We start from the raw sequence: 24389 nt of genomic DNA, 5'->3' as shown, positions 1-24389 counted from the left end.
GTCCAGCTTGCTATTTAATTTGTTGTCTTGCTTGCTGGAAGCTCTGGGACGCAGAGGCAGCGCCTCCGCACCATGAGTCTTTTTGTAGGTTTTTGTGCTGACCGCAAAGTAACCTTTCCTATCCTCAGTCTGTTCAGTAAGTCGGGCCTCACTTTGCTAAATCTATTTCATCTCTGTGTTTGTATTTTCATCTTTACTCACAGTCATTATATGTGGGGGGCTGCCTTTTCCTTTGGGGAATTTCTCTGAGGCAAGGTAGGCTTTATTTTTCTATCTTCAGGGCTAGCTAGTTTCTTAGGCTGTGCCGAGTTGCATAGGGAGCATTAGGCGCAATCCACGGCTATTTCTAGTGTGTTTGATAGGTTTAGGGATTGCGGTCAACAGAGTTCCCACGTCCCAGAGCTCGTCCTTATTATCAGTAACTATCAGGTCATTCCGTGTGCTCTTAACCACCAGGTCCATTATTGTCCTGACCACCAGGTCATAACATAAGTCATTATGTTGCAGTATACGAAAACGTGGAAACTCCAGCTCCAATAAAATGGCGAAAATCTTTATTAGTCCAACTTCATAAAACGGACAATCCTTACAGAGGTAAAAGGACGCGGGTGATTACATGAATATAGGCAACGCGTTTCGATCACACAGGATCTTATTCATGCCCATTCATTCATGATGGGCATGAATAAGATCCTGTGTGATCGAAACGCGTTTTATGAAGTTGGACTAATAAAGATTTTCGCCATTTTATTGGAGCTGGAGTTTCCACGTTTTCGTATACTGCAATTGCTTGGCGTCCAGGTCAGGACGAATCTCCGTGCTCAATTTCCTATGGTCTCGTTGGTGAGCTGGCTGCGGCTTTTAGCCGATTTTCTTCTATTGCAAGTCATTATGTTACCTGTACACTTACACTATACACAGAGCTCCTGTGTATAATGTAATTGATGGTAATAACAGTGTTGTTAGTATTGTGGTTTTTATTAATCATCGGTATTGTAATATTTTGTTACTATGTCATAATATGTGGTCCGGTCATGATGTGGCAGTATTTATCCCTGTATGTGGAATTATTCGATCGCTTTATGCTGGTAATATGCGGTTTGGTCACTGTGTAGTGGTATTTCTCCCTTGTAGTTTGTGGTATTAATCTGTCACTATGTGGTGGTAATATGTAATCTGGTCACGGTGTGGTGGTAGTTCTTTGTGTGTGAAAACATTTGGTCACATTATGCTGATAATATGTGGTATGGTCACCGTGTGGCGGTATTTCTGCCTTGTACGTGGTATTATTGATCTTGGAATAGTGGATTGTGTTGTGCTCTAGGAGCACAACAAAAATGCTCATCCATGAGACCTAGCTTCCTATCTCACTCGGCAGGGGGGCACGGGACACCACTTTTGAAGCCAGAACAGTGCAAACAGGTGGTCAGTTGTATGACAGATAATGCTTTCAGCATGTTTCCCCGCACCACCCTGTCTTTTACATTGTCCAGTATCACTAACCAAGAGTCTGGATCACCTCACCCTGATACTCTTTCCTCCCACCATGGTGAGTTACAGGAGACCATTGAACTTGCACTTGGACACTCTGAGGAGCTCTTTAGGGTATGTGCACACGTTGCAGATTTGCCTGCGGAATTTTCTGCACTGAATCTGCATCTCTTGGCAGAAAATGCAGGTGTGTTTTTGATAGCTAAATAAAGATGCATTATTGAACAAAAAAAAAAGATTTATGTCATTTCTTGTCCAACCTGCTCTCTGTGCTTCAAACAGAACCCTAAGGCTATGCGCACACATTTTTTTGAGGTTTGCGTATTTTTCTGCAGTGTATTTGAGAAATCCGCAGGTAAAAAGCACTGCGTTTTACCTGCGGATTTACCGTGGATTCCTATTATGGAGCAGGTGTAAACCGCTGCGGAATCAGCACAAAGAATAGACATACTGCGGAATGTAAACTGCTGCGTTTCCACACGTTTTTTCCACAGCATGGGCACAGCGGTTTCTGTTTTCCATAGGTTTACAAGGTACTGTAAACCCATGGAAAACTGCTGCGGATCTGCAGCAAAATCCGCAACATGTGCACATATCCTGAGACTATCACAGAGCAGGTGCATTTATACAGAGACTTGATTACACACAGGTGGATTATATTTATCATCATTAGGTATTCAGGACAACATTGGATCATTCAGAGATCCACAATGAACTTCTGGAGTGAGTTTGCTGCACTGAAAGTAAAGGAGCCGAATAATATTGCACGCCCCACTTTTCAGTTTTTGAATTTCCACAAAAATTTTAAATAACCAATTTCGTTCAACTTCACTTCAATTGTGTTCCACTTGTTGTTGATTCTTCACCAAACATTTACATTTGGTATCTTTATGTTTGAAGCATTATATGTGGGAAAAGGTTGACAAGTTCCAAGGGGCAGAATACTTTCGCAAGGCACTGCATATATGATAGATATATCTATAGATATATATCTATCTATAAATATATCTATAGAAAGGGACCCGCAACTGCTGGAGTATCGAAACACGCTTTTATCCAATCTTGAGAGCTTTTCCTCAAGACATCAGTGAAGCACACAGTTTGCATCGCAGATGTAGACTTCCAACCTCCGACCCGTCAATGCCAAAATATTAGTAGCAGCAGGGCTGGCAGTGGAAGAAGAAATTTCTGAGTCCTTTGACACTTTTTTTTTTTTTATAGACAAACTCGTGCACCAGCACAAGAGTCCAAGTCTTACACGTGGTGAACCAATGGAGAGGATGGTGTAGGAGTGTCTGGAACGAAATATCAATAGCATCAGGGAGGGTTTGGACCCTTTCACATTTTGGTCTTCCAAAATGGAGGAGTGGCCTGAGCTCACTTCACATGACATGGAGGTTTTATCGTGCCCAGCATTCTCTCAGAACATGTCTTCAGCGCTGCTGGTGGTGTCCTGATGAATAAGCGCATCTGGCTGAAAGTGTAGACTGCCTAACTTTCATCAAAATGAACAAGTCATGGATCTCCACGGACTTTTGCACGCCAATCGCAGACTGTACAGACTAGGTGATATTGCATTTTTCAGTGTGATGCATTAACCCCTTTCTGCCATTAGACGTACTATTGCGTCCATGTGGGGTGGGCTTTACTTCCCAAGGACGCAATAGTACGTCATATGCGATCGGCAGCGCTCACGGGGGGAGCGCCGCCGATCGCGGCCGGGTGTCAGCTGTTTATCGCAGCTGACATCCGGCACTATGTGCCAGGAGCGGTCACGGACCGCCCCCGGCACATTAACCCCCGGCACACCGCGATCAAAGATGATCGCGATGTGCCGGCGGTACAGGGAAGCACCGCGCAGGGAGGGGGCTCCCTGCGGGCTTCCCTGAGCCCCCCGCAGCAACGCGATGTGATCGCGTTGCTGCGAGGGTCTCACCTCCCTCCCTGCTCCCTCCAGCCCCGGATCCAAGATGGCCGCGGATCCGGGTCCTGCAGGGAGGGAGGTGGCTTCACAGAGCCTGCTCAGAGCAGGCACTGTGAAGGCTGCAGCGCTGCATGTCAGATCAGTGATCTGACAGAGTGCTGTGCAAACTGTCAGATCACTGATCTGTGATGTCCCCCCCCTGGGACAAAGTAAAAAAGTAAAAAAAAAAAATTTCAAATGTGTAAAAAAAATAAAAAAAAATATTCCAAAATAATGAAAAAAAAAAAAAATATTATTCCCATAAATACATTTCTTTATCTAAATAAAAAAAAAAAACAATAAAAGTACACATATTTAGTATCGCCGCGTCCGTAACAGCCCGACCTATAAAACTGGCCCACTAGTTAACCCCTTCAGTAAACACCGTAAGAAAAAAAAAAAAAACGAGGCAAAAAACAACGCTTTATTATCATACCGCCGAACAAAAAGTGGAATAACACGCGATCAAAAAGACAGATATAAATAACCATGGTACTGCTGAAAGCGTCATATTGTCCCGCAAAAAACGAGCCGCCATACAGCATCATCAGCAAAAAAATAAAAAAGTTATAGTCCTGAGAATAAAGTGATGCAAAAATAATTATTTTTTCTATAAAATAGTTTTTATCGTATAAAAGCGCCAAAACATAAAAAAATAATATAAATGAGGTATCGCTGTAATCGTACTGACCCGAAGAATAAAACTGCTTCATCAATTTTACCAAACGCGGAACGGTATAAACGCCTCCCCCAAAAGAAATTCATGAATAGCTGGTTTTTGGTCATTCTGCCTCACGAAAATCGGAATAAAAAGCGATCAAAAAATGTCACGTGCCCGAAAATGTTACCAATAAAAACATCAACTCGTCCCGCAAAAAACAAGACCTCACATGACTCTGTGGACCAAAATATAGAAAAATTATAGCTCTCAAAATGTGGTAACGCAAAAAATATTTTTTGCAATAAAAAGCGTCTTTCAGTGTGTGACGGCTGCCAATCATAAAAATCCGCTAAAAAACCCGCTATAAAAGTAAATCTAACCCCCCTTCATCACCCCCTTAGTTAGGGAAAAATTTTAAAAATGTATTTATTTCCATTTTCCCATTAGGGCTAGGGTTAGAGTTAGGGCTAGGGTTAGGGCTAGGGCTAGGGTTAGGGCTAGGGTTAGGGCTAGGGTTAGGGTTAGGGCTAGGGTTAGGGTTAGGGCTAGGGTTAGGGTTAGGGCTAGGGTTAGGGCTAGGGCTAGGGTTAGGGTTAGGGTTAGGGCTATGGTTAGGGCTAGGGTTAGGATTAGGGTTAGGGCTAGGGTTAGGGCTAGGGCTACAGTTTGGGTTGGGGCTAAAGTTACAGTTAGGGTTTAGATTACATTTACGGTTGGGAATAGGGTTGGGATTAGGGTTAGGGGTGTGTCAGGGTTAGAGGTGTGGTTAGGGTTACTGTTGGGATTAGGGTTAGGGATGTGTTTGGATTAGGGTTTCAGTTATAATTGGGGGGTTTCCACTGTTTAGGCACATCAGGGGCTCTCCAAACGCGACATGGCGTCCGATCTCAATTCCAGCCAATTCTGCGTTGAAAAAGTAAAACAGTGCTTCTTCCCTTCCGAGCTCTCCCGTGTGCCCAAACAGGGGTTTACCCCAACATATGGGGTATCAGCGTACTCAGGACAAATAGGACAACAACTTTTGGGGTCCAATTTCTCCTGTTACCCTTGGGAAAATACAAAACTTGGGGCTAAAACATATTTTTTGTGGGAAAAAAAAAGATTTTTTATTTTCACGGCTCTGCGTTATAAACTGTAGTGAAACACTTGGGGGTTCAAAGTTCTCACAACACATCTAGATTAGTTCCCTGGGGGGTCTAGTTTCCAATATGGGGTCACTTGTGGGGGGTTTCTACTGTTTAGGTACATTAGGGGTTCTGCAAACGCAATGTGACGTCTGCAGACCATTCCATCTAAGTCTGCATTCCAAATGGCGCTCCTTCCCTTCCGAGCTCTGCCATGCGCTCAAACGGTGATTTCCCCCAACATACGGGGTATCAGCGTACTCAGGACAAATTGGACAACAACATTTGGGGTCGAATTTCTCCTCTTACCCTCGGGAAAATACAAAACTGGGGGCTAAAAAATAATTTTGGGGGGAAAGATTTTTTTTTTTAATTTTCACGGCTCTGCGTTACAAACTGTAGTGAAACACTTGGGGGTTCAAAGCTATCACAACACATCTAGATGAGTTCCTTAGGGGGTCTAGTTTCCAAAATGGTGTCACTTGTGGGAGGTTTCTACTGTTTAGGTACATTAGGGGCTCTGCAAATGCAATGTGACACCTGCAGACCATTCCATCTAAGTCCTCATTCCAAATGGAGCTCCTTCCCTTCCGAGCCCTCCCATGCGCCCAAACAGTGGTTCCCCCCCACATATGGGGTATCAGCGCACTCAGGACAAATTGGACAACAAATTGTGGGGTCGAATTTCTCCTGTTACCCTCGGGAAAATACAAAACTGGGGGCTAAAAAATAATTTTTGTGGGAAAAAATTTTTGTTTTATTTTTACGGCTCTCCATTATAAACTTCTGTGAAGCCCTTGGTGGGTCAAAGCGCTCAGCACACATCTAGATAAGTTCCTAAGGGGGTCTACTTTCCAAAATGGTGTCACTTGTGGGGGGTTTCTACTGTTTAGGTACATTAGGGGCTCTGCAAACGCAATGTGACACCTGCAGACCATTCCATCTAAGTCTGCATTCAAATGGCACTCCTTCCCTTCTGAGCCCTCCCATGTGCCCAAACAGTGGTTCCCCCCACATATGGCGTATCATCGCACTCAGGACAAATTGGGCAACAAATTTTGGGGTCCAATTTCTCCTGTTACCCTCAGGAAAATACAAAACTGGGGGCTAAAAAAATAATTTTTGTGGGAAAAAAATTTTGTTTTATTTTTACGGCTCTGCATTATAAACTTCTGTGAAGCACTTGGTGGGTCAAAGTGCTCACCACACCTCTAGATAAGTTCCTTAGGGGGTCTACTTTCCAAAATGGTGTCATTTGTGGGGGGTTTCAATGTTTAGGCACATCAGTGGCTCTTCAAACGCAACATGGCGTCCCATCTCAATTCCTGTCAATTTTGCTTTGAAAAGTCAAACGGCGCTCCTTCCCTTCCGAGCTCTCCCATCCACCCAAACAGTGGTTTACCCCCACATATGGGGTATCAGCGTACTCAGGACAAATTGTACAACAACTTTTGGGGTCCAATTTCTTCTCTTACCCTTGGAAAAATAAAAAATTGGGGGCAAAAAGATAATTTTTGTGAAAAAATATGATTTTTTATTTTTACGGTTCTACATTATAAACTTCTGTGAAGCACTTGGTGGGTCAAAGTGCTCACCACACCTCTAGATAAGTTCCTTAGGGGGTCTACTTTCCAAAATGGTGTCACTTGTGGGGGGTTTCAATGTTTAGGCACATCAGTGGCTCTTCAAACGCAACATGAGGTCCCATCTCAATTCCTGTCAATTTTGCATTGAAAAGTCAAACGGCGCTCCTTCCCTTCCGAGCTCTCCCATCCGCCCAAACAGTGGTTTACCCCCACATATGGGCTATCAGCGTACTCAGGACAAATTGTACAACAACTTTTGGGGTCCAATTTCTTCTCTTACCCTTGGGAAAATAAAAAATTGGGGGCGAAAAGATAATTTTTGTGAAAAAATATGATTTTTTATTTTTACGGTTCTACATTATAAACTTCTGTGAAGCACTTGTTGGGTCAAAGTGCTCACCACACCTCTAGATAAGTTCCTTTAGGGGGTCTACTTTCCAAAATGGTGTCACTTGTGGGGGGTTTCAATGTTTAGCCACATCAGGGGCTCTCCAAACGAAACATGGCGTCCCATCTCAATTCCAGTCAATTTTGCATTGAAAGTCAAATGGCACTCCTTCGCTTCCGAGCTCTGCCATGCGCCCAAACAGTGGTTTACCCCCACATGTGGGGTATTGGCATACTCAGGACAAATTGTACAACAATGTTTGGGGTCCATTTTCTCCTGTTACCCTTGGTAAAATAAAACAAATTGGAGCTGAATTAAATTTTTTGTGAAAAAAAGTTAAATGTTCATTTTTATTTAAACATTCAAAAAATTCCTGTGAAGCACTAGAAGGGTTAATAAACTTCTTGAATATGGTTTTGAGCACCTTGAGGGGTATAGTTTTTAGAATGGTGTCACACTTGGGTATTTTCTATCATATAGACCCCTCAAAATGACTTCAAATGAGATGTGGTCCCTAAAATAAAATGGTGTTGTAGAAATGAGAAATTGCTGGTCAACTTTTAACCCTTATAACTCCCTAACAAAAAAAAATTTTGGTTCCAAAATTGTGCTGATGTAAAGTGGACATGTGGGAAATGTTATTTATTAAGTATTTTGTGTGACATATCTCTGTGATTTAATTGCATAAAAATTCAAAGTTGGAAAATTGCGAAATTTTCATAATTTTCGCCAAATTTCCGTTTTTTTCACAAATAAACGCAGGTACTATCAAATAATTTTTACCATTGTCATGAAGTACAATATGTCACGATAAAACAATGTCAGAATCACCAGGATCCATTGAAGCGTTCCAGAGTTATAACCTCATAAAGGGACAGTGGTCAGAATTGTAAAAATTGGCCCGGTCATTAACGTGCAAACCACCCTTGGGGGTAAAGGGGTTAATGTCACGTAACTGCACTGATATCTTCAGTGTCGCTTCTGTGGCTGCTGTTAACACAAATTTGTGGAAAGGTGAACAGTCATGGTTGGTCTACATCTGCTGGGTAAGCTGTGGTGGAAGACATGTCGGTGCCATTTATACTATTTCTATTCTCATGACAATTATTCCACTTCGGTGGTGTCAGGCCCTCATTTTTTAAAATGTGAATACTCCTGGTTGGGTGTCCATCTGCTGGAGTGGGTGTAGTGAAAGATCTGTCAGCCCCTATTCTACTATTTCTACTGTGGTGAAATTGATGCCACTTTGGTGGTGTCTGCCAATCATTCTTGGAAATGTGAAAACTCCTGGTTGGGTCACTTTCATGCATGTTGCCTGTAGCAGTAGGCCTCCGAGACGGTTTTTCAGACAATGGTAATCTACAAAAATGATTTGAGCCACCTGAGTGTGGCTCAGCATGAAAGCAGGTACAGGTGTTACATGTGGTATCAGGGATCCCAGCAAAGCGGCCTACACCGATCCCTCACCCACCTAGTCTTACTGTGACATTCAATTGAAAGCTGTAAATGCTGTCCCAGACCCAGATACCTCATGCCTGGCTGATTGCTGTAGTGCCATGCTCCAATTTGTACTGTGAGTGAATTGAGGCCACTTTCCTGGTATCTGTCATCATTTGATGTGTTTTGGCAGCATTTGGGGCCATTCTAAGGTGTTGTGCATGCGTTTGTTTTGCCTCCCATTGAGGCGAATGGCGTTCAGTAATGTTCGGCGAATATTCAACGACTTAATCAGCGAATATTGCAAATTTGGCAAATGCAATCCAAACCCAACATTGAAATATTCGCTCATTTCTAGTCCTGATAGGAAAGGGACAAACAATGGAATGGTGGATGAAGGGAATAGGGGCTTTAACCATTTGTCCTGGCATTTTTAGGTCAGTAGTACAATCTTTAATGGGTTGTAGTTATGTAAAACACATTTTCATATCTGAGTGTTCAATACAGTTGCAGTTGTGTATTGGCTAATATCCTACAACTACTCATTACCTAAGGGATTTTTTTTATATATATCACAACTGTTTCCAACATCATTGTAAAGAATTTAAAACTTTATTAGCACAAGAGAAATCACAAACTGCTGCCAAAAGCCTAAAATATGCAAATATAAACCCAGGGCAATGTAGTCATATCAAAGGTGCAACAATAGCAAAATAATCATATCACAGTAAATATAACAATGAACTAGTAAGAATACCAGTCTATACAGATTAATACAGCAGTTAATGCACATTTCCATGCCACACATCCAGCAATAAAGGAGTCAATATATCAACGCAACGTGTGTAGACTACAAGTCCTAAGTACTAAATATCAGCCAGGTCTGTATTAAATGGCCCACCTCTGACATGACAGCATCCATGAGTTTAAGGATTAGCTGACCTAATGTGACTTCATGCCAGGCTGGCTAATCAAAAGCAGAACAGACACCGACATGGTCACAATGGAACATAAACAATCGATTTTTAGCAACTCAACATTAGATACAATTGCCATCACATGCCATTGAAGTAAGCCATATGACAAGTGGTTCACTGACATCGCACAGCAGGTATCGCACTTACTGCCTTTAGGATAAGATTGCTAACACAAATTGCATTGTTATAGGGGATATCTTTATTGTTGATCTATGGCACTGTAATACCCCTCATCTTAAAAGTAATTTTAGAATAGTGTATATTTTGGGGTATGCTTCAGTGGTACATTATTTGTGTTAGTCTGTAGTGGGTTTAGTGGTTTAGTATAGTGTACAGGATGTATCAAAGGCTCAAAAGTAGTTGACCAGTGGCAGAAAAACCTTAGGCGTGAGTATAAGAATTTATCATAAAACTTCATGTACTGTTCAGTCTTTAACCCCTTCACGACCTTGCCCTTTTCCGTTTTTGCGTTCTCGTTTTTCGCTCCCCTCCTTCCCAGAGCCATAGTTTTTATTTTTCCGTCAATATGGCCATGTGAGGGCTTGTTTTTTTGCGGGACAAGTTGCAACTTTTTAATGACATCATTGGTTTTAGCATGTCGTGTACCAGAAAATGGGGAAGAAAAAAAAATTCCAAGTGCAGTGAAATTGCAAAAAAGTGCAATCCCACACTTGTTTATTGTTTGGCTTTTTTGCTAGGTTCACTAAATGGTAAAACTGACCTGCCATTATGATTCTCCAGGTCATTATGAGTTCATAGACACCAAACATGTCTAGATTATGTTTTATTTAAGTGGTAAAAAAAAATTCTAAACTTTGCTAGAAAAAAAAAAAAAAAAGAGCAATTTTCCGTTACCCATAGCGTCTCCATTTTTCGTGATCTGGGGTCAGGTGAGGGCTTATTTTTTGAGTGCTGAGCTGGCATTTTTAATGATACTATATTGGTGCAGATACGTTCTTTTGATCGCCCATTATTACATTTTAATGCAATGTCACGGTGACCAAAAAAAGTAATTCTGGCGTTTTAAATTTTTTTCTCGCTACGCCATTTAGCGATCCTGTTAATCCTTTTTTTTTTTTATTGATAGACCGGGAGATTCTGAACGCAGTGATACCAAATGTGTAGGTTTGATATTTTTTTTTGTTTTATTTTGAATGGGGTGAAAGGGGGTGATTTAAACTTATTTTTTTTATTTTTCTCATTTTTTAAAACAATTATTTCACTTTTGCCATTCTTCAATAGCCTACATGGGAGGTTAGAAGCTGGCACAACTGGATCGGCTCTGCTACATAGCAGCGATTATCAGATTGCTGCTATGTAGCTGAATTGCAGGCTTGCTATGAGCGCCGACCACAGGGTGGCGCTCTCAGCAGGCCGCATCAACAACCATAGAGGTCTCCTTTGGGTGGGGCATTTATACCATTCTGCGTTTGGTAAAATTGATAAAGCAGTTTTATTCTTTGGGTTAGTACGATTACAGCGATATCTCATTTATATAATTTTTTTATGTTTTGGCGCTTTATACAATAAAAATTATTTGATATAAAAAATAATTGTTTTTGCATCGCTTTATTCTGAGGGCTATAACTTTTTTAATTTTTTGCCGATGACGCTGTATGGCGGCTTGTTTTTTGCGGTACCATGTTTATTTATATCAGTCTTTTTGATCACGTATTATTCCACTTTTTGTTCGGCAGTATGTTAGGAGTCAAGTTTCCTCTGCTGCACAGGGGGAATCTCGATCCGTGTCTGCTGCGGTCTCCCATTCTGCATCGGCCGCAGTGGAGCCTGCTCAGCGGAGACGACGGTCCCAGCGTTTCACTGGGACTGATACTGTGCAAAGGGTTACTGCTGCCTCTCCAGGCTCTGCTATTGTACCCTGCACTGATCTGCGGCGAGCAGGCTTTTCTGGGACTAAATCCTGCTTTGCACACACTGAGCATGCCCAGGGCAAGATCTCTCAGTGGAGATCAAGGGGCACATGCTCAGGTACTGCAGCAACTTCCATTGGTCCTTCTTGGAAGGTCCTGTAGGTGCTAGGACTAAGTCCTGCTTTGCACACACTGAGCATGCCCAGGGCAAGATCTCAGTGGAGATCTAGGGTCACATGCTCAGTACTGCAGCAACTTCCATTGGTCCTTTTAGGAAGGTCCTGTACGTGCTGCAACTATTTAAGGCTCACATGGCCGCACGGCCGTGCACTAGTATCTTCCTACGTTATGTGCTTTGCACCAGTTTGGTCATGTGTTTGTATGTGTTCAGGGACCCGGCTGAAATAAGCCCCTAGAATGCTGGCACCTCCGGCGAGGAGATTGTGTTTGTGTGTATTCAGGGACCTGGCTGAAATAAGGCCCTAGAATGCTGGCATCTCCGGCGAGGAGTTTTGTGTGCATGCATGACCACTGACTGCTCTCGTTTGGGTAATTAGCCTGTGCCTCTGTGAAAGTCTAACAGGGCACAGAGCTTTGCTTTCTTGGCTGCTCTATGAAGCTAACAGAGCTTGTTCTTACCGCCATATAGTGCCATTTACTTAGCAGTAGGTTCTTTCCTGCACGGTGGATCCCGGGTTGTGAACGCACCAATCCCATCTAATAAATATATTCGGTGCGTTCTGCCAACCCTAACACAGTATGATGATAAAGCATTGTTTTTTGCCTTTTTTTTTTACGGTGTTCACTGAAGGGGTTAACTAGTGGGACAGTTTTATAGAACGGGTCGTTACAGACGCGGCAATACTAAATATGTGTACTTTTATTGTTATTTTCTTTTTTTTTACTCAAATAAATTTATTTTATTAGAACAATATTTTTTTTCTTTATTTAGGAATTTTTTAAAAATATGTTTACACATGATTTTTTCTTTCTTTTTTTTTTTACATTTTTACTTAGTCCCAGGGTGAAGCATCACTATATACTGTCAGATCACTGATCTGACACTGTGCACAGCACTGTGTCAGATCAGCGATCTGACAGACAGTACTACAGGCTTTCCGGAAGCCACCTCCCTGCAGGACCCGGAAGGACCCCCGTGGCCATCTTGGATCCGGGGCCTGCAGGGAGGAGGAGATAGGAGACCATCTGAACAACGCGATCACATCACATTGTTCTGAGGGTCTCAAGGAAGCACACAGGGAGCCCCCTCCCTGCGCGATGCTTCCCTATGCCGCCAGAACACTGCGATCTTGTTTAATCGCAGTGTTTCGGGGGTTAATGTGCCGGGAGCGGTCCTTGACCAATCCTGGCACATAGTGCTGGATGTCAGCTGTGATAATCAGGTGACACCCGGCTGTGAACGGCCGCGCTCCCCCCGTGAGCGCAACTGATCGCGTATGATACTATTTTGTCCATGGGAATTAGAGCCCGCGTCACATAGACGTAATAGTAAGTCTGATGGCAGAAAGGGGTTAAGGACATAAAAATTAAAAGTTTGAAAATTGCAAAATTTCAGGTTGTTTTTTTTACAAATATTTATTGAAGAAATTTTACCGCTATTATAAAGTACAATATGTCATGAGAAAACAAACTCAGAATCACCAGGATCTGTTGAAGCATTCTAGAGTTATTACCTCATAAAGTGAGAGTGGTCAGAATTGTAAAATTTGGCCTGGTCATTAAGGTGAAAACAGGCTAGGTCTCAAAGGGGTTAACAGTACAAGTCAGGGTTGGGTTATAAAAAGAAATATTTTAATCTCTGATGCTTCCCATCACCATCAAATCCAATATCACCAGTTGGAAGGAACATGGTACCACAACAATCCTGCCAAGAGAGTGCCACCAACCAAAAGTCTCAGCCTGGACAAGAAGGGCATTAATCAAAGAGGCAGCACAGAGACCAAAGGAAATTCTAAAGGAGATGCAGAGTCCGAAGTAGAGGCTGGAGAATCTGTCCATCCATACGAACATAATAAGCCGTATACTCTATAGCGGCGGCCTTTATGGAAAAGTGGACAGAAAAAAGCCTTTAGTTACATACAAAAATGAAGGCTCGTTTTGAATTTGCCAAAAGACATGTCGGAGATTCCCCAAATGTATGGAGGAAGTTGCTGTGGTCAGGTGGGACCAAAGTTGAACTTTTTGGCTGCCAAGGTAAACGCTATGTCTGGTGCCAAACCAACACAGCTCATACCCCAAGAACACCTTCGCTGCAGTGAAACATGGCGGTGGCAGCATCATGCTTTGTGGATGTTTTTCAGCAGCAGGGGAGTCAAGAGGAAGATGGATGGTGTGAAATACAGAGATATTACTGAGCAAAACCTGTTTTAGTCTGTCAGTGATTTGAGACTGGGATGGAGGTTCATCTTTCAACAATGACCCAAAGCATACTGCTAATGCAACACTCAAGCGGTTTAAGGTGACGTGTGTAAATGTTTTGGAGGAGCCTAGTCAAAGCCGAGGCCTAAATCCAATTGTGAATCTGTGGTCAGACTTGAAGATGTTCACCAGAGGAAACCATCTAACTTGAAGGAGCTGGAACTGTTTTGCGTTGTGGAATGGGCAAAATTCCCAGTGACAAGATGTGGAAAGCTCATTCAGATTTATCCAAAGTGACATGCAGCTGTAATTACCACAAGAACGAAATTTAGGGGATTGAGTAGTTATATACACTGAAGTTTACAGTTATGTTGTCCTATTTGTTGTTTGCTTCGCCATAAAAACAAATGTTCACAGTTCTAGGCATATTCATTACATGAACTAATGCAAACCCTCAAAAAAAGTGAAAGTCTAGGTTGTGAGGAAGCAAAACATTGAAAAATATTCCAAGGGGTGTGAAAACTTTCGCAAGCTACTGTATAAGACCCGTTGATGCTATGCTCGGCACACTGTTCTCTGGGAGCAGTTCAGGGAGAGCTGATCTAGGAGTGAGAGCTTAGATTAGAGCAGGCATAAAGGCAGTGTTTAATTGCAACTGCAATCAGGGTTGTGCTGAAGCACCACGACACCGGACAATTCTCCAGTGGACCCGGGGCCTCAGCGAATCTCAGAGCAGGATGTAGAAGGGGACCCCCTGGTTTCAACTGAATATGCATCTGAGGACTCGCATTCAGTTGAAATGTAATGTGGTGCAGAAAATGTGCAACACCACAGTTAACATGGCCGTTGACCTATCAGAGGCCGGCGGCTGAAGTCGGTACGCCTGTTGCAGGCAGAGCATGAAAGTGACCTCGGCGAGCGCACTAACCGCTGGCCTGATAGGTTGGTGGCTGTTTTAATGTGACAATGCTGGAAGTGAAGAGAGAGGACATAGTAACATAGTAACATAGTAACATAGTTAGTAAGGCCGAAAAAAGACATTTGTCCATCCAGTTCAGCCTATATTCCATCATAATAAATCACCAGATCTACGTCCTTCTACAGAACCTAATTGTATGATACAATATTGTTCTGCTCCAGGAAGACATCCAGGCCTCCACACAACGCTAGGAAGGCAGGTAAGAAGAATGATTTTTTTTTCCCTTTCTTCTTCACAAGGAACATGGGGCCACTACAAGGGACATAGAGGCCAACACAAGAGACAATGGGCCAGCACAAGGGCCAGCAAAAGAGATGTGGGGCCAGCACAAGGAACATGCAGCCAGCACAAGAGACACTGGGCCAAAACAAGGTACATGGAGCCAGCACAAGAGACACTGGGCCAAAACAAAGGACACGGTGCCAACACATTGGCCAGCACAAGGGACATAGGGGCCAGAACAAGGGACATTAACCCTATCCTCCACTAGTGACGGAGCCACATTTTTAAAATCTGACCAGTGTCACTTTATGTGGTAATAACTCTGGAATGCTTCAACACATTCCAGTGATTCTGTGTTTGTTATTTCGTGACACATTATACTTTATGATAATGGTAAATTTAGGTCGATATGCTTTGTGTTTATTTATAAAAATATCAGAAATTTTAGAAAAATGTTAAAAAATTTGCAAATTTTAAACTTTGAATGATTATCCCTTTAATCCAGATAGTCATACCACAGCAAAACATTAATAAATAACATTTCCCATATGCCTGCTTTACATCAGCACCATTTGTAAAATGTTGTTTTACTTTGTTAGCATGTTAGGAGGTTTTAAAATGTAGCAGTAATTTTTCATTTTTTCAAGGAAATTTACAAAATGTATTTTTTTTAGGGACCTATCCATGTTATAAGTGCCTTTAGGGGTCCCATATATTGGGAAACCCCAAAAAGTTCTAACATTTTAAAAACAGCACTGCCTGACATATTGAAAACTGCAGTCAGGTAGTTTATTAACCCTTCAGGTGATTTTCAGGAATTAATGCAAAGTGGCATGACAAAAATGAAAATGTGTATTTTTACCACCTAAATGCCTCTAACTTCTGAACAGATTACTATAGCCGGCAGACTCTAAGGCGGCTATTTGGCCGTGACTTGCCATGGCAAACATCAAGACCACACAGTCATGATCTGAGGGCACCAATTGGGATAAAAAGGAAGTCCCCACACTCTGTTAACCATTTATATGATGTAGTCACTATTGACAGCAGCATGTAAGGGGTTAAACAGATATGGACGATGCAAACACTAATAGTGGCTGATGCAGCAAGTTGTCAGCTATAGTGTGCAGCTGACAGCTGCTGGATTGTCACCTGTATGGGGATGCCATTCTCTTATAGGTCAGTTAAAGGACGTATTGGCTGTCATTAAGGGGTTAAGTGTGTATTTTTGTACGATTGGTATTTTCCTTTATCTCTCTCGTATTACCTTGTTAGTCTGGTTGGTATATTATGATACACTACTACACCCCTCTTCCCTGTGTGGGGGAAGGGTACAGAGTGGATTCAGGCAAGGTACATGGCACTGGCATCTTCACCATCAGCTGTAATACGAGGAACAGGGCGAGCAAGGGCGCCCCTAGCGTTAGGGACAGGGAAGGAGCCCCCCCTCATGCGACCCGACAACAGAGTCGTGACAACTGCTGTAATATCATTTACTTTTTAAAATACTGTTTTCCATGAGGAGAATTGAAGGTCCTGTTGCTGTGCAGGACTGCACTATGTCGCCTTTTTTTTGTCATCTGGCGTAGTGTGTAGTGTGTAAGTAGGGGAATAAGTGGATAATGTGTTCTAGAAGCAATCAGCCATTAATTACTGTGTTATTTTCTGCCGAGATTGAGTCCTGGCTGGAAGAAGTGATGGTGGTCTGAGCCAGATGAAGAAGAAAAGCTAAGATGAAGGACTTCAAATAGAGAAGTCACTGGTAAGTCAGTGTGTTACCTGTAAACTTAGACTTACACTGTAGACAAAGCTCCTGTGTATAATGTCATTTGTGATCACTGTAATACCTGTACACTATATAGAGAGCTTCTGCATATATTGTCATTGGTAAGTCATTGTGTTACCTGTACACTTACACTATATACACAGCTCCTGTGTATAATGTAATTGATGGTAATAACAGTGTTGCTTGGCTACTTTCACACTGGCGTTTTTTTTAATACGTTGCAATGCGTCGTTTAGGGGAAAAAACGCATCCTGCAAAGTTGTTTGCAGGATGCGTTTTTGCCCCATAGAGTTACATTACCGACGCATTGCGACGTATTGACACACGTCGCAACCGTCTTGCGACGGTTGTGCCGTGTTGTGGTGGACCGCCGGGAGCAAAAAACGTTAAATGTAACGTTTTTTTGCAGCAGGCGGACCGCTTTTTCCAACCGCACATGTGCGGCCGGAACTCCGCCCCCACCTCCCCACACCTCACAATGGGGCAGCGGATGCGCCGGAGAAATGCATCCGCTGCCCCCGTTGTGCAGCGCATCAAACGCTAGCGTCGGAATCTCGGCCTGACGCAATGCGACGGGGAGATTCCAACGCTAGTGTGAAAGTAGCCTAATACACATCTGTGTTTGATACAACTTAGGCTACATTCCCACGTTGAGCTTTTGGAGCGTTTGACGCTGCATCAAAAACTCTGAATCTTACAGTTCTAGCATAATGGATGTGATTTATAGAAATCATGTCCCCTGTGCTTTTTATGCTGCGTAAACTCACCGGTGGTGCGTTTTTCAAATCCGCGGCATGGCGATTTCTCTTGTGGATACTCAGTTTTCTGTGTGGAATTTCCCAATAGACATGCACTAGGTGTGGAAAATCCACACGCAAAAAAAAAACACATGCGTTTTTAGTGCGTTCCTGAGTAGAAACGTCAGGTAAAACGTAAAAACGCAGAAACGTAAAAAGCATGTAATCCGCACCCAGGTATGTCAAAGTAAATCAGGAAGTATCAAAAACAAAGCAGCTTTATTTACAGCATGACACACAAAACCAACGTTAAAAACATGATAAAAAACTAGTTTGAACGAAAGCAAACATCTGAAGTAAAAAAAAAAAAAAAGTAATCCAATTTAAAATAGTAGGTACAGAAATTCTGCAACATCAAAAACACACCGAAAGCTCGTCGTGGGACCTTAGGCTATGTTCACATTTGCGTTGTGCGCTGTTGCGTCAGCGACGCAACGCACAACGCAAACAAGGACGCACGCTAAAACGCATAGTTTTGCGACGTATGCGTCCTTTTTTGCCGGATTTTGGACACACAAAAAATGCATCTTGCTGCGCCCTAACGCTGCGGCAAAAAAGACGCATGCATCGCAAAACGCATGCAAACGCATGTCCATGCGCCCCCATGTTAAATATAGGGGCGATTGGCGCATGCATCGCCGCGGCTGCTCCCGACGCAGCCCGGCAGAACGCAAATGTGAACGTAGCCTTAGTATTGTTTTTTATTAATCATCGGTATTGTAATATTTTGCTACTATGTCATATGTGGTCCGGTCATGATGTGGCAGTATTTATCCCTGTATGTGAAATTATTTGATCGCTATATGCTGGTAATATGTGGTTTGGTCACTGTGTAGTGGTATTTCTCCCTTGCAGTTTGTGGTATTATTCTGTCACTATGTGGTGGTAATATGTAATCTGGTCACGGTGTGGTGGTAGTTCTTTGTGTGCGGAAACATTTGGTCACATTATGCTGGTAATATGTGGTCTGGTCACCGTGTGGTGGTATTTCTGCCTTGTACGTGGTATTATTGATCTTGGAATAGTGGATTGTGTTGTGCTCTAGGAGCACAACAAAAATGTTCATCCATGAGACCTAGCTTCCTATCTCACTCGGCAGGGGGGCGCGGGACACCACTTTTGAAGCCAGAACAGTGAAAGCAGGTGGTCGGGTGTATGACAATGCTTTCAGCATGATTCCTGGCACCACCCTGTCTTTCACATTGTCCAGTCTCACTAACCAAGAATCTGGATCACCTCACCCTGATACTCTTTCCTCCCACCATGGTGAGTTACAGGAGACCAGTGAACTTGCCCTCGGACACTCTGAGGAGCTCTTTAGGGTATGTGCACACGTTGCAGATTTGCTTGCGGATTTTTCTGCCCTGAATCTGCATCTCTTGGCAGAAAACGCAGGTGTGTTTTTGATGCGTTTTTTGCGCGTTTTTGAAAGCTAAATAAAGATGCATTATTGAACAACAAAAAAAAAAAGATTTGTTATGTAATTTCTTGTCCAACCTGCTCTTTGTGCTTCAAACAGAACCCTAAGGCTATGCGCACATTTTTTTGAGGTTTGCGTATTTTTCCGCAGCGGATTTGAGAAATCCGCAGGTAAAGGGCACTGCTTTTTACCTGCAGATTTACCGTGGATTCCTATTATGGAGCAGGTGTAAACCACTGCGGAATCAGCACAAAGAATTGACATGCTGCGGAATGTAAACTGCTGCGTTTCCATGCGTTTTTTCTGCAGCATGGGCACAGCGGTTTCTGTTTTCCATAAGTTTACAAGGAACTGTAAACCCATGGAAAACTGCTGCGGATCTGCAGCAAAATCCGCAACATGTGCACACAGACTATCACATAGCAGGTGCATTTATACGGAGACTTGATTACACACCAGCGAATTATATTTATCATCATTAGGCATTTAGGACAACATTGGATCATTCAGAGATCCGCAATGAACTTCTGGAGTGAGTTTGCTGCACTGAAAGTAAAGGGGCCGAATAATATTGCACGCCCCACTTTTCAGTTTTTAAATTTCCACAAAAATTTTAAATAACCAATAAATTTCGTTCAACTTCACAATTGTGTTCCACTTGTTGATTCTTCACCAAAAATTTACATTTGGTATTTTTATGTTTGAAGCATTATATGTGGGAAAAGATTGACAAGTTCCAAGGGGCCGAATACTTTCGCAAGGCACTGCATATATGGTAGATAGATACATAGATATATCTATCCATATATCTGTAGATAGATATCTATCTGTAAATATATCTATAGAAAGGGACCCGCAACTGCTGGAGTATCGGAACACGCTTTATGCAATCTTGAGAGCTTTTCCCCAAGACATCAGTGAAGCACACAGTTTGCATCGCAGATGTAGACTTCCAACCTCCGACCCGTCAATGCCAAAATATTAGCAGCAGGGATGGCAGTGGAAGAAGACATTTCTGAGTCCTTTGGCACCCTTTTTTTTTTTTCCTATTTTAGACAAACTCATGCACCAGCACAACAGAGTCAAAGTCTTACACGTGGTGAACCAATGGAGAGGATGGTGTAGGAGTGTCTGGAACGAAATATCAATAGCATCAGGGAGGGTTTGGACCCTTTCACATTTTGGTCTTCCAAAATGGAGGAGTGGCCTGAGCTCACTTCATATGACATGGAGGTTTTATCATGCCCAGCATTCTCTCAGAACATGTCTTCAGCGCTGCTGGTGGTGTCCTGATGAAGGATATAATGGAACTAGAGAGAGTACAAAGGAGGGCAACAAAATTAATAAAGGGGATGGGAGAACTACAATACCCAGATTAGCGAAATTAGGATTATTTAGTCTAGAAAAAAAGACGACCGAGGGGCGATCTAATAACCATGTATAAGTATATAAGGGGACAATACAAATATCTCGCTGAGAATCTGTTTATACCAAGGAAGGTGACGGGCACAAGGGGGCATTATTTGCGTCTGGAGGAGAGAAGGTTTTTCCACCAACATAGAAGAGGATTCTTTACTGTTAGGGCAGTGAGAATCTGGAATTGCTTGCCTGAGGAGGTGGTGATGGCGAACTCAGTCGAGGGGTTCAAGAGAGGCCTGGATGTCTTCCTGGAGCAGAACAATATTGTATCATACAATTATTAGGTTCTGTAGGAGGACGTAGATCTGGGGATTTATTATGATGGAATATAGGCTGAACTGGATGAACAAATGTCTTTTTTCGGCCTTACTAACTATGTTACTATGTAATAAGCGCATCTGGCTGAAAGTGTAGACTGCCTAACTTTCATCAAAATGAACAATTTGCACGCCAATCGCAGACTGTACAGACTAGGTGATATTGCATTTTTCAGTGTGATGCATTAATGTCACGTAACTGCACTGATATCTTCAGTGTTGCTTCTGTGGCTGCTGTTAACACAAAATTGTGGAAATGTGAACAGTCATGGTTGGTCTACATCTGCTGGGTAAGCTGTAGTGGAAGACATGTCGGTGCCAATTATACTATTTCTATTCTCTTGACAATTAGTCCACTTCAGTGGTGTCAGGCCCTCATTTTTTTTTAAAATGTAAACACTCCTGGTTGGGTGTCCATCTGCTGGATTGAATGTACTGAAAGACCTGTCAGCCCCTATTCTACTGTGGTGAAATTGATGCCACTTTGGTGGTGTCTGCCAATCATTTTTGGAAATATGAAAACTCCTGGTTGGGTCTCTTTCATGCATGTTGCCTGTAGCAGTAGGCCTCCGAGATGGTTTTTCAGACAATGGTAATCTACAAAAATGATTTGTTCCACCTGAGTGTGGCTCAGCATGAAAGCAGGTAGAGGTGTTACATGTGGTATCAGGGCTCCCAGCAAAGCGGCCTACACCGATCCCTCACCCACCTCGTCTTACTGTGACATTCAATTGAAAGCTGTAAATGCTGTCCCAGACCCAGATTCCTCATGCCTGGCTGATTGCTGTAGTGCCATGCTCCAATTTGTACTGTGAGTGAATTGAGGCCACTTTCCTGGTATCTGTCATCATTTGATGTGTTTTGGCAGCATTTGGGGCCGTTCTAAGGTGTTGTGCATGCGTTTGTTTTGCCTCCCATTGAGACGTATGGCGTTAAGTAATGTTCGGCGAATATTCAACAAATTAATCAGCGAATATTGCAAATTTGGCAAATGCAATCCAAACCCAACATTGAAATATTCGCTCATTTCTAGTCCTGATAGGAAAGGGACAAACAATGGAATGGTGGATGAAGGGAATAGGGGCTTTAACCATTTGTCCTGGCATTTTTAGGTCAGTAGTACAATCTTTAATGGGTTGTAGTTATGTAAAACACATTTTCATATCTGAGTGTTCAATACAGTTGCAGTTGTGTATTGGCTAATATCCTACAACTACTCATTACCTAAGGGATTTTTTTTATATATATCACAACTGTTTCCAACATCATTGTAAAGAATTTAAAACTTTATTAGCACAAGAGAAATCACAAACTGCTGCCAAAAGCCTAAAATATGCAAATATAAACCCAGGGCAGTGTAGTAATATCAAAGGTGCAATAGCAAAATAATCATATCACAGTAAATATAACAATGAACTAGTAAGAATACCAGTCTATACAGATTAATACAGCAGTTAATGCACATTTCCATGCCACACATCCAGCAATAAAGGAGTCAATATATCAACGCAACGTGTGTAGACTACAAGTCCTAAGTACTAAATATCAGCCAGGTCTGTATTAAATGGCCCACCTCTGACATGACAGCATCCATGAGTTTAAGGATTAGCTGACCTAATGTGACTTCATGCCAGGCTGGCTAATCAAAAGCAGAACAGACACCGACATGGTCACAATGGAACATAAACAATCGATTTTTAGCAACTCAACATTAGATACAATTGCCATCACATGCCATTGAAGTAAGCCATATGACAAGTGGTTCACTGACATCGCATAGCAGGTATCGCACTTACTGCCTTTAGGATAAGATTGCTAACACAAATTGCATTGTTATAGGGGATATCTTTATTGTTGATCTATGGCACTGTAATACCCCTCATCTTAAAAGTAATTTTAGAATAGTGTATATTTTGGGGTATGCTTCAGTGGTACATTATTTGTGTTAGTCTGTAGTGGGTTTAGTGGTTTAGTATAGCGTACAGGATGGATCAAAGGCTCAAAAGTAGTTGACCAGTGGCAGAAAAACCTTAGGCGTGAGTATAAGAATTTATCATAAAACTTCATGTACTGTCCAGTCTTTAACCCCTTCACGACCTTGCCCTTTTCCGTTTTTACGTTCTCATTTTTCACTCCCCTCCTTCCCAGAGCCATAGTTTTTATTTTTCTGTCAATATGGCCATGTGAGGGCTTGTTTTTTGCGGGACAAGTTGCACTTTAACGACATCATTGGTTTTACCATGTCGTGTACTAGAAAATGGGAAAAAAAATTCAAGTGCAGTGAAATTGCAAAAAAAAGTGCAATCGCACACTTGTTTTTTTGTTTGGCTTTTTTGCTAGGTTCACTAAATGCTAATACTGACCTGCCATTATAATTCTCCAGGTCATTACGAGTTCATAGACACCAAACATATCTAGGTTATGTTATATCTAAGTGGTAAAAAAAAATTCCAAACTTTGTTAAAAAAAAACAAATGCGCAATTTTCTGTTACCCGTAGCGTCTCCATTTTTCGTGATCTGGGGTCAGGTGAGGGCTTATTTTTTGCAAGCTGAGCTGGCATTTTTAATGATACCACAATTGTGCAGATACGTTCTTTTGATCGCCCGTTATTACATTTTAATGCAATGTCGCGGCGACCAAAAAAGGTAATTCTGGCGTTTCAAATTTCTTTCTCGCTACACCATTTAGCGATCCGGTTAATCCTTTTTTTTTTTTATTGATAGATCAGGAGATTCTGAACGCGGCGATATTAAATATGTGTAGATTTTTTTTTGTTTTATTTTGAATGGGGTGAAATGTGGCGATTTAAACTATTTTTTATTTTTCTCCTTTTTTTAAAACTTTTTTTTTTACTTTTGCCATGCTTCAATAGCCTACATGGGAGGTTAGAAGCTGGCACAACTGGATCGGTTCAGCTACATAGCAGCGATCATCAGATTGCTGCTATGTAGCTGAATTGCAGGCTTGCTATGAGCGCCGACCACAGAGTGGCGCTCACAGCTACCGGGGATCAGTAACCATAGAGGTCTCAAGGACCTCTATGGTTACAATCGTGACACATCGTCGACCCCCGATCATGTGACGGGGGTTAGCGATGCGATCATTTCAGACCGCACGTCCGGAAGCGCAGGTTAAATGCTGCTGTCAGCGGCATTTAACTGGTTAATAGCGGCGGGTGAAATTGCTATTGCGGGAACATATCAGCTGTTCAAAACAGCTGACATGTCCTGGCTTTGAGGTTGGCTCAGCGCCGGAGCCCACCTCAAAGCAGGGGACCCGACCTCCGCAGTAATAGTACGGCACATGTCAGGAAGGGGTTTTAAAGAGGAGGATGGACAATTTACATTAAAAAAATAGTTCAATAATTAGGGATCAGACCGCTGCCATCCCAACAGATCAGCCATTTTCTACAATACCTGGGAACAGAGCCGTTCTGCTCTGCTGAAAGCCGATCTGGAAGAGTGCCATGTCTATGATCCACATCATCTGATATGAAGGACCGATCCTGAAAATAGGTCATCTGTACACTAAGCCTGGACAACCTCTAAATCGGCTTTTGGTCTACTTAAA

This window comes from Ranitomeya imitator, chromosome 4, assembly GCF_032444005.1.
Source record: "Ranitomeya imitator isolate aRanImi1 chromosome 4, aRanImi1.pri, whole genome shotgun sequence".
Classification (NCBI taxonomy): domain Eukaryota; kingdom Metazoa; phylum Chordata; class Amphibia; order Anura; family Dendrobatidae; genus Ranitomeya; species Ranitomeya imitator.
This window is presented reverse-complemented; position numbering follows the sequence as displayed.